Here is an 11,458-nt window from a genome sequence, read left to right as displayed (position 1 = left end):
TCCCCATTTCCCTTCTGCGCCCCAATGAGGAATTTATAGGCAGCCACAAGGTCGCCTCTCAACCTTCTCTTGTGGAGGCTGAAGAGATCCAGGTGCCCTAGTTTCTCCTCGTAGGGCTTGGCCTGCAAGCCCTTAACCATATGAGTGGCCCTTCTCTGGACCCTCTCCAGGTTATCCGCATCCCTCTTGAAGTGCGGTGCCCAAAACTGCATGCAGTATTCCAGCTGCGGTCTGACCAGTGCCCAATAGAGGGGAAGTATCACCTCCTTGGTTCTGTTCGTCATGCATCTGTCTTGCCCCTCGTTTAGGAATGCTTAGGCAAAGAACTCATTGAGGAGTTCAGCCTTGTCCCCCCTGTCTGTCACCGATTGCTTTTGCCCATCCAGTAGTGGTCTTCTACCGAATGATTTGTGTCTTCATGGTAGAACCAACTGCCTGTTCTTGACAGGCAGGGAACAACTACAGGTAGACCCAGACAGGTTGGATAAATGGGCAGAAAACAATGGAATGCAATTTAACAAGGAGAAATGCAAAGTGCTGCACCTAGGGAGGAAAAATGTCCGGCACACCTACTGCCCAGGAAATGACCTGCTCGGTAGCACGGAAACAGAAAGGGATCTTGGAGTCCTAGCGGACTCCAGGATGAACATAAGTCGTCAGTGTGACGAAGTCATCAGAAAAGCTAATGGCACTTTATCGTGCCTGTTCTTGACAGTCTTTTCCATTCACCGGATACAAAGCTCTGTACAAAATGCAAGTGTTAAGTTGTATGTTGAATATTTAGGCTGGTCACATCTTAGTGCATGGACATTGGAACTATGTATTTGATAGTTTGATATTAAACAGAGTCCCTAAAAGAAGACATTGGATGAAGTGTTACATAGAACAGCTTACAAAAAGATTTCTCATGGGGTCAAATTCTTGGTTTTTATGTGCTGTTTTACATTTTTTGGTTGTGTTGGTTATTGTTCTGTCTGCTGAGTACTAATCCAAGGTGTGAAACACTTGGCTCTAAATTCAAAATTGAAGTAGAAATAAATTAAACTCATGTAAAAGTTGTATGTTTGTGGGTTAGGAACTTGTTTATGAAGTGGTGGCCTGTCAGTTTTAGCTTGTTCCACTGAGGTTGTTGTTATACTGAAAAAGGCCATCAGTTGTTCTAGTGTTAGGGTAGCTTATTATGTTTAATGCTCTGAAGTTGCACCTGCTTGTAGTATTGTTTATATATTAGCCTTATTTAATCATTGCTTAAGTTTTGTCCTTATTAACTTTTTGGTTTTTATTATTAGCTGACTTTGAGTTGTTTTTGTAGAGCTCATAGATACTCATTATATTATAGCTTTTCTTTTTTATCACTGTGAGAAGTTCTTTTAACATAACATAGCAATGGCCTTGTTACTAGCTCCAGTTAACTGAACTTGACACTAACCAACTGAATCAGAGGGATGAAAGAATTGGATATATTAATGAAAGGTGATAGGGGAGACCAATGGACAATGCCCAAAGTAAGACACTGGAAAAAGACCAAATTAAGAGGTGTACTTGTGATGGGTCTGTTAAACAAAGAAATATGCTGACAGGATAAAAGATGGACAGTACACTGACTTCAGAGAGACCAATCTGAAAGCAAAGAGTCATCAAAGAAGTGAAGTTGAAGAAATGCATAAAAAGAGGGAGCAAGAAAGTTCATTGTCATCGTCATAAATCCAGCCTTCAACACCTGTCTAAACCATTCCAGCCCATGACGTACCCTTTGCTTCCAGGAACCAAGCAGCCATCTTTTCTGTTAAGCAAAGTAACACCTGGAGTTTGATGAGATCATTGTACTTTATTTTTTTTATCTCTCTGAATATAGAAACTGCTAATATAATACTTGTTGTACTAATAAAGTTAGACTTTGATTTTAAGACACTGAGTTGTCTGTACTTTGAATTTTTGACACCGAGTTGTCTCCATTCGTATTTCATATACTAGGGAAGTATCTACTCCAACATACATTTCATTTTCTTTCAATGTCCTGAAGTAGACTTGCTGGTGACGTATGGGTCAACCTTTATTACACCGTGTATGTGGAGCATGGAATGCAGATGAAGTGAAGCTACTTGAAGCAGGAGAACAAACCCCTTGTTGGTATGGAGGTGAAACCTAACAGCTAGGTGTTTTGGTTTCTACTGAATGATAGACAGCTTGTACTGATGAACATAAAGTTGCTTTAGTATTCACAACAGTTGCTTTAGTATTTGTTTTAATGGTATTTTTGCTCCCAAACTACTGATCTGTAGGAAGGTTTGAATCAGGGGAAGTAAGAAACATGGAATGGGAATCACAGGCTATTCATTTCTGCCTTAGTTCTGCTTGTTAGGAATCGAGTCAAAGGAAAAGAAGTATCAATTTCTCAGGGCTCATCCTCAACAGGAACACAATATTAAATGTCAAAAGACCTGCAGTGTTACACTAACTTGATGGCACAGTAAATGATCCAGTGTCACCTAACAGACCTCTAGCTGGTTTGCTATCATTCCTATTGGCAAGCAGCACAGCACTTAAACACGAAGTTTCCCCTGTAAAAGAAATTCCAATTTTACTTTCCAATCAGCATCTAAAAACTCCCAATATAAAAATATTAATGGAATAGCAAATTTCAGATCACTTAGAATGTTATATTGTAAATGGTATTTTCAGTTTCAAGGAATCTGGAATAATTTAAGCAAAACTTGAAACATGATTCTGAGATACTATCAAGCATTCAAAATGTAATTAAAATCTATGCTTTCCCTATAGAAAAGTTTGACAAAAAATACTTTGCAACAGGATTTTTTTTTCCAGGAAAAAAAGGGTTTTTTGAGATCTATTAAAGTACTAGACCAGATTTTAATTTTTCTTCTTGGGGAACCAGTTCATCTTAGATGTAGCCTAGATGAATAAATCAGGTTTAAGATTTAAACCAAACCACAGATCTGGACCAATTTGAATTTGTTTGGATTCAGATTTATCTTAGCTCTATGACAGGGTACAGAAGGGGAATCTCATAATGATTTATAGAAATGACTTGTTTCTATGAATGAGAGCACAAGATCCTAAGACTTTCTTTTAACCGGCAGCTAGAACTTTCAGAATCTAGATCACAGTATTGCTGTGATGCAGGCAAGTCATTTCATTTTTCTCTTTATTTCTTTTTCTAAAGAGCTTCTTCAATGTTACAACAGCATACTTAAAATAGCTGTTGGCAGTTTTGAACGAAGAGGGCTGAGCAAGTGCTTCATATTCCAGATGTGCTTCATGTTGAAAACAGATACTCAGAATAAGACACATGAACTGTAAGAGCATTGCATTATGGATACATTACTGATATTATTTCAGATGGTACGAATATTTGATGAGCTGAAAATTAGAGAAGCGGTAAGAGTATTACACTGGAAAGCCAGAGACCAAGTTCAAGTCCCTTCTTTTCCATTCTCCCATATGCCAAGTTAATGGTCTCACCCACAATCTAGTAGCTGTTCTGTTCTCCAGTCTGTCTCTGATTTTGACCAGAAATTCCATCCTGCTCTGCAAGTTCTTTTTTTCTAGACAAAATTTAATCAAAACTGATAAACGTCTATGAAAAGCTTTGGTGTCAAAGAATTTAAATATGCAAAGTTTCATAGTTGTTAGGGTCGGAAGGGACCTCCAATAGCTCATCAAGTCTGACCCCCTGCCCTGGGCAGGTAAGAGCGCTGGGGTCATAAGACCCCAGCCAGGTGCTTGTCCAGTCTTTTCTTAAGACCCCCAAGGTAGGGGAGAGCACCATCTCCCTTGGAAGCCCATTCCAGATTCTGGCAACCCTTACTGCGAAGAAGTTCTTCCTGATGTCCAGTCTAAATCTGCTCTCTGTCAGTTTGTGGTCATTGTTTCTGGTTATTCCAAGGGGTGCCCTGGTAAACAGAGCAACTCCAATTTCTTGCTGCCACCCCCCGCTCCCCTCAATGAATTTGTAAATGGCCACAAGATCACCTCTCAGCCTTCTTTTGTGGAGGCTGAAGAGATCCAGGTCCCTCAGCCTCTCCTTGGAGGGCCTTACTTGCAGGCCCCTAACATACAAGTGGCCCTCCTCTGGGCCCTTTCAAGGTTATCCACATCCCTCTTGAAGTGTGGTGCCCAGAACTAGATTGGTGCTGCATAGAGGGGAAGTATCATTTCCCTGGACCTCTTCATGATGCATCTGCTAATGCATGATGGAGTGCGGTTAGCTTTACTGATTACTTCATCACACTGATGGCTCGTATTTCATCTTGGAGTCAGCTATGACTCTGAGATCCCTTTCTGCCACTGTACTGCTGAGAAGGTCATCCCCTCGCCTATAGGTGTGTTGGTGATTCCTTCTTCCTAGATGCAGCACTTTGCACTTGTCTTTGTTGAACTGCATCCTATTCTTTTCTGCCCACTTTTCCAACCTTTCCAGGTCTGCCTGGATGCAATCCCTTCCCAGTAGTGTGTTAACTTTACCCCATAATTTTGTGTCATCCGATCCCCGCTGCCCCACACTGTGTGGGGGAGCTCTGCCACGAGCCCTCAGAGGCCACAATCACTGCTGCCAGAACCAGTAAGTTTGGGGATTTAAAAAAATTTTTTAAAGCTCCGCACTCACTGGCTGCAGAGCATGCAGATGACAATATGCTGCCACTTCCAGCTGGGGTGTATGCCAGCACCCAGTCTGCCCGCCGGTTGCCAGGAAGGACCCAGTGCTGGCGTTGGCCCCAGCTGGCAGCAGCAGCCTGCTGTCATCCCGCATGCAGATCTGGGGGCCCACACCCCCGGGAGGGTTGCAAGGCTATGCCAGACTCCTCCTAGGGGGAGCGGGCCCCTGGATCTGCGTGCAGGATGACAGCATGCTGCCGCTGCTGCAAGTGATACTAGTTTTGCTTTGAACAGGTTGAGGTGCTGTTTCCCAGAAACCCCTGCACCTATCTCCTTGAAACTTGGCAGGCTTCATGGCCTCAGAAGGACCTAGCATCCCTGGAAGTTTCATTTGAATGAGGAAAGAAATGACAAAGTTAATAGTTAGTTTTGTGATTTCCCATTATAGCCTATGGCCGAAACACTGTTGAAATTCCAAAACAGTTTCGGCTGCAATGAAATGGGACAGTGATTTGAAACACTGAAACAAATCCCTGACCCTCTGAAACACTGAATCTGAAATGAAACAAAACACAACACAGCTGTTTCAGACAGTCCTACAAAACACCGCAATGAAACACTGTCCTTCCAAAATGCTGAATCTGAAACCGAAACAAAATGCAGGCTTTTCGCACAGCCCTACTGCACGGTAGCAGTGAGCTATTGCACAGTAGCTGATTACTACTGTACAGTAGCATCACATCACAGTTAGTGCCTGGCAATGCTACTGTGCCATAGCATCTAGTGTAGGCGTGCCTAGAAATTATAGAATATAAAGGAGTAAAAATCACAAACTTGAAAATTTTCAGTGTTTGTAAGTGTCACACAATTTATAATGAAGCATCAAATACAGAATATAGCTATTTTCAGATCTGAACTGGAAAAGAGTATCTACTAAATTTCTTGGGGCCCTTGAACTTAAAAGTAAAACAATGCTAGGTGATATTTCCTATTTCTAGTCTTGACAGTCATTACTGTATTACTATACATGTTTGCTAATCTCCCAAGCTAAACAAACCCTTAAAAGTACCTTTGATTTCCTTACCAAACCTATTTCAGTTTTGTATTCCTCTTTTCTGCATTTGGATTACAGTGAAATCCAAGTGAAACTCAAATCAAAGTCTACAAAATAGCCAGTGAGTTTTATGTAGCTAAGTGTCTTGTTCTTGGATTCTATATAAAGATATAGAATTGTTTGTACTGGTTCACGCTGGTAGACAGCACTTTAGTTTTGAAAGGGGGTAAACCAATCCAATGCAGAGGGAACTAGATGTAGGGACGGCCATGCATAGAGTGAACTGAGTAACAAGCAGCATCTGGATAATTCTGTATACCTCAGACTAGTGGGTGAGCATAGATGTGAGAGAAGTAAGGTGCTACCCAGTACCTACTTATAAGTCATCTTTTCTACACCAGTGCCAACAATGTTTCCCACTTTTCTCCACAAGAAATCAAGACTGGACTGGTACAAAATAGCAAATTTGTTAACCAAGGGTAACATTCAAGCATTTTTCTAAGCTTGCTTGGTTCTGTGTGAGGCCCCTATGTTTGGGTGATTTCCTGTGATGGAAATAAGCTTATATGACTGTTGCTGAAAATGTCTAAATTCTCTCTCATGGTAATGAGCCATCACTGGTGATTTTTACTAATACTGGCAACAGGCTGTTCACATTGGGTGTTGTGTCCTACTCCTACAGATGTGAATGAGTCTTTAGTGGGTGTAGCAACTTCCTGTCCAGCAACACGAACTGCAGCATTTGTATTAAACTCCTGTGATTTATATTTAGTACTGAGAACTTGACAGCAGCCAACAGAGATGGACAAAGATTCACTGTTTCTCAGATGGGGAGCAGACAACTTAAGCTTTAAACTTTTTCTTAGATTTTAAAAAAGAATTCTCAATATGTACAACATTTCCCATTAGTGTAAATGATTATGTACACGTATCAAGGGGGGCTATATTAATTCTACTATTGTTTTAATTAGTCCCCTCTCTATCTGAATTAAAAATAAATACTAATGTTGATAAAATACCATAGCATGAATGCTCACCTTAATTGTGCAAATTGGCCCAAATAACATGTTAAAGTGTAACATTAACATAGTGCTACCAAGAGGGCTTCAGTTTCTTCGATCACAGTGCACAGTTCAGGGAGAGAGGACTCCTGGAAAGGGACAGCATCCAACTCACGCAGGGGGCTGATCTTCTAGATAGGGCTTTAAACTAAGATCACTGGGGGACAGGGAAACACTGACTGGAGCATGCCTGGGGACCGGCATACAAGAAAGCTCTGAAGCTGGGGACACTAGGGGAGCCACTCTTGCAAGAGCTGAGGGCATGGTTCTCCCTCAGCATGACAGGAAACCAAGGGTCTCAATTAGAGGACTCAAGTGCCTGTACACTAATGCCAGGAGCATGGGGAACAAGCAGGAGGAACTAGCCCTCCTATACTCCAATGGGTATTATGATCCAGTAGGGATTATGGAGACCTGGTGGGACTCCTGACATGATTGGAACATAGCCATAGAGTGCTACACCCTGCACAGAAGGGACCAAGTAGGGAAGAAAGATGGAGGTGTAGCTCTCTCTGTGAGGGAGCAGTATACCTCCTTGGATGTCAACATCAACTCCAAAGATGATTGTCTTGAAACCCTCTGGGTCAAACTGCGGGGTGTGGGGGGGAGAAGGCATAGTGAGAGAGACCTAACTGTAGGTGTGTACTACAAACCACCAAACCAGGGGGAGGAGCTCGATCTGGAGTTCTCTTGAGAACTGGCAGAGGCCATGAGTGCACGAGACATGGTCATCATGGGTGACTTCAATTATCCAGACATCTCTTGGGAGGAACACTCGGCCAAGTCAGATCGGTCACGTTCCTTCCTGAACTGTATCGATGAGCTGTACCTGACTCAGGAGGTACACAGGTCAACCAGAGGTAATGCTCTCCTAGACTTGGTCTTGGCCAAAGGAAATGATCTAGTGAGCAACTTGGATATAGATGGTAACCTGGGCAACAGTGACCATGAAGCCATCATATTCACTGTCCATCACAAGGCAGGAAAATCAGCTAGCAGGGTTGAAGTTTTGGACTTCAAAAAAGGGAATTCAACAAGCTCAGGGCAATAGTAAGGGAAGCACTGCAGGACCAGGGACTGAAGGTGAAAGAAGTGCATGAAGATTGGTCATTCCTCAAGGACATAATCCTTGAAGTACAAAAGAAGTCCATTCCCATGTGGAGGAAAGACAGAAGGTCTGGGAAACCCTCTTGGCTTAATAGGGAAATCATGGTCATCTTGAAAAAGAAGAAACAGCCGTACAAACAATGGAAACTTGGGACCATCCCCAAGGAGGACTATACAACAATGGCTCACACTTGTGGGGAGCAGATTAGAAAGGCTAAGGTGGTGACTGAATTTAAACTAGCAATGCAAATCAAGGACAATAAGAAGTCCTCCTTTAGGTATGTAGGGAACAGGAAGAAAACAAATGGAAGCGTGGGGCCACTGCTTAACAACTCAGGACAGCTGGTTACTGACACTCAGGAGAAAACTGAACTCCCAAATGGCTAATTTGCTTCGGTATTTCACTGGACTAAGGGGAAAATCATGCTAGATAGGATACAAAATGGGCGTGGTGGGAATGACCGCCTTCCTACTGTTGACATTAAGCTGGTGCATGCTCAGTTACAAAAGTTAGACATTTATAAGTCAGCAGGACTGGATGAACTTCATCTAAGAGTGCTGAAGGGGCTCACTGAAGTCATCATGGGACCTCTGGGGGAAACTCTTCAAGAACTCATGGCACTCAGGGGAGGTCCCTGAGGACTCGAAGAGGGCCAATGTTGTGCCCATCTTCAAGAAGGAGAGGATAGAGGACCAGGGTAACTATAGGCCAATTAGCCTAACTTCTATCTCAGGGAAAATCCTGGAAAAATTAATCAAGTAATCTATATGTGATACACTTGCAGAAGGTAGGATTTTGAATGACAGCCAGCATGGCTTTGTTGCGGGCAAGTTTTGTCTTACCAATTTCATCTCCTTTTACAACCAGGTAACTTGCCACCTGGATAAGAGAGACGAGGTTGACATTGTATACCTAAACTTCCAAAAGGCCTTTGATCTGGTATCCCATGATGTTCTCATGGGAAAATTGGAGGATTGCACGCTTAACTGCTTGACAGTTAGGTGGGTAGGGAGCTGGCTGCGGGGTAGGACACAGAGAGTTCTAATGAATCAATCTGTGTTGTCATGGTGAGAAGTGGCCAGTGGTGTCCCTCAGGGGTCGGTGCTTGGTTCAGTGCTTTTCAACATCTTTATCAGTGATTTGGGTGTGGAGGTGAAGAGCTCGCTGACCAAGTTTGCAGATGACACCAAGTTATGGGGGATTGTGATTATGCTTCAAGGTAGGCTACAGATACAGATGAACCTAGACAGGCTAGCAAGTTAGGTGGATTGGAAACAGATGAAGTTCAACATTGAGAAGTGTAAAGTGCTCTATCTGGGGATGAACAATTCCCAACATACTTACAGGCTCGGTGGCGCCAAACTGACTAGCACCATGACTGAAAGGGACCTGGGGGCAACAATAGACCATAGTATGAACATGAGCCATCAGTGCGATGCTGTAGCCAGCAGGGCAAACAGTACTCTGACATGCATCAACCGATGCATCTCAAGCAAAACCAAGAAGTGATTCTTCTGCTTTACTCAGCATTGGTGAGATGGCATCTGGAGTACTGCATCCAATTCTGGGCGCCATACTTCAACAAGGACGTGGTAAAGCTTGAGAGAGTCCAGGGAAGAGCCACCCATATGATCTTGCACAGCAAGCCATGCGAGGAGAGGCTGAGGGACCTGGGACTCTTCAGCCTAAAAAAGAGAAGGCTGAGAGGGGGCTTGGTAACAGCTTACCACTACATCAGGGAAATACATCATGGGCTCGGTGAACAACAGTTTACCAAGGCACCCTTGGGGAAAACCAGGAGTAATGGCCACAAACTCCTGGAAGACCGTTTCAGGCTTAAAACTAAGAAAAACTTTTTTACAGTTAGTGGCCAGACTGTGGAATAAATTCCCTCCAGAGGTGGTGCAATCACCTCACACCTTGGTGGGGGCAGGACTGGGCCCCCCTGTGACAGGGGTGCTCCTTTTCCACCCATCCATCAGAGTTCCCAGCAAAGCAAAAAATGTCACCACACTGCAGCACCTGGCTGCAGCTCGGGAAAAGAGCTCCCCTGTAGCCAGGCTGCAGTGCACCACAGGTCCAGGGCAGCTGCAGCGAGACAGTCTTCCCTTCCTCTTCCCCACTCCTACTCCTGCGACCCTCCCCCTGGCCAGGCTGCAGCTCACAGCTGGCCAGAGGGAGGAAGCAGGGCTGAGATCAGAGACTGTCACTGAAAGCTGTTGGGGTGGGGCAGGCCTAGCCAGCACTCGGGCAAAGCAAATGAGCTCTGCCCATGGCTAGAGCACAGTCCCACACTATACCAGCTGGGATAGTGGCATTCGCTCTCTAAGTTAACCCTTGATGGGATCTGGCACAGATGTTTGATAAAGCACTCTAACAGAAAGAGCTTTAGTCTAATACCTCATCCATTTAGGGTTAACTTAGAATGTGATCAGCCATTTTTAAAGTGCCCTAAAAACAGTGAACATCTGTTCAGTTACAGCTTTAGAGCACTTTCTAGACAATTAATGTGTGCTGGGTGTAACATCTGTACCTAGCTTTTATCTTTCTTGCAAGTTATGAAATATCTTGGTTTGCATTGTGGGTGAGCAAGGCCAACATTGTTCTGTTTTGGGATTACCTTCCCAGTCTTGTGGGAAGCTGAAGTTATTTTCATTTCAGTTTTGTAACCTGATCAGAGTACAGCTGTGAATCTGTGCCATGTCCAGTCCTAGCCATTACTTTCTTTTGCAGTTGATACTCTCTGTTTCACTTAACTTTTCTGCTATGAATTGCCTGATGTCCTGTAATACATCAGGACCACCCATCAAGCCCTTGTGGAATTGCCAAGCTTTTTTATATTAGCTCATTTAATGTTCTAGTACATCGAAAGAGCAAAAGCAAACTTGCATTTACATAAGCTTTTCTCAGAATCTCAGGAAACTGACATCATCCTGTGAAAAAACATCTGTATTTCAGCTTTGGAATCCACGCTTTCATTGCAGCCTGGCTATAGGGAGTCTTTGGTACAACTTCAGGGAAAACATTTTTCTCTCACACTTTAAATAGGGATTGAAAATTACTCCCTTTTAAACACAGTCCCTGCAGTCCAGCAATGAGAGGTGAGCAAAGGAAAAAGCTTTTTGAAATATGTTCATTATTTCTTTCAGTGAATACAGCTCTCTGCAGCATTTGAGGTCCATAATGACAGATCTACAGCATCTCAGCTCCTCGTCTTTGTGCACAAGCCTCTGCATTGGTTAAAGCTCACCCATTTAGAACATGTGCTGCCCCACTGACTAGCTTCTTTACTCCTGTGTAGCAGCCAGAGACTCCTAGAGCATGCCTCCACTATCTCACATAGACCTGTTCTGTAGCCCTGTGCGAAGTGGCTAGTATTCGCTTTGGATTCGGCCGATTTGGGGGACAGTGAATCAAGCTGGTGATTCAAATCACTGTCCCAAATTGATTCAGCTGCTGAATCTCTGAATCATCCAAGCCAGGCCCATCCCCCGCCCACTTTCCCAGCCCTGGCTGCCCCAGCTCCTGGCACTTGGCTGCAGGAGCGGTGAATCCTGTGGTTTTTCTCTTTTTTTTCTTACAGGGCCAGAGCTGGGGTGGGTGGGGGAGCCATGGAGA

The sequence above is a fragment of the Alligator sinensis genome, unplaced genomic scaffold (assembly GCF_000455745.1).
Source record: "Alligator sinensis unplaced genomic scaffold, ASM45574v1 scaffold7_1, whole genome shotgun sequence".
NCBI classification, from domain to species: domain Eukaryota; kingdom Metazoa; phylum Chordata; order Crocodylia; family Alligatoridae; genus Alligator; species Alligator sinensis.
This window is presented reverse-complemented; position numbering follows the sequence as displayed.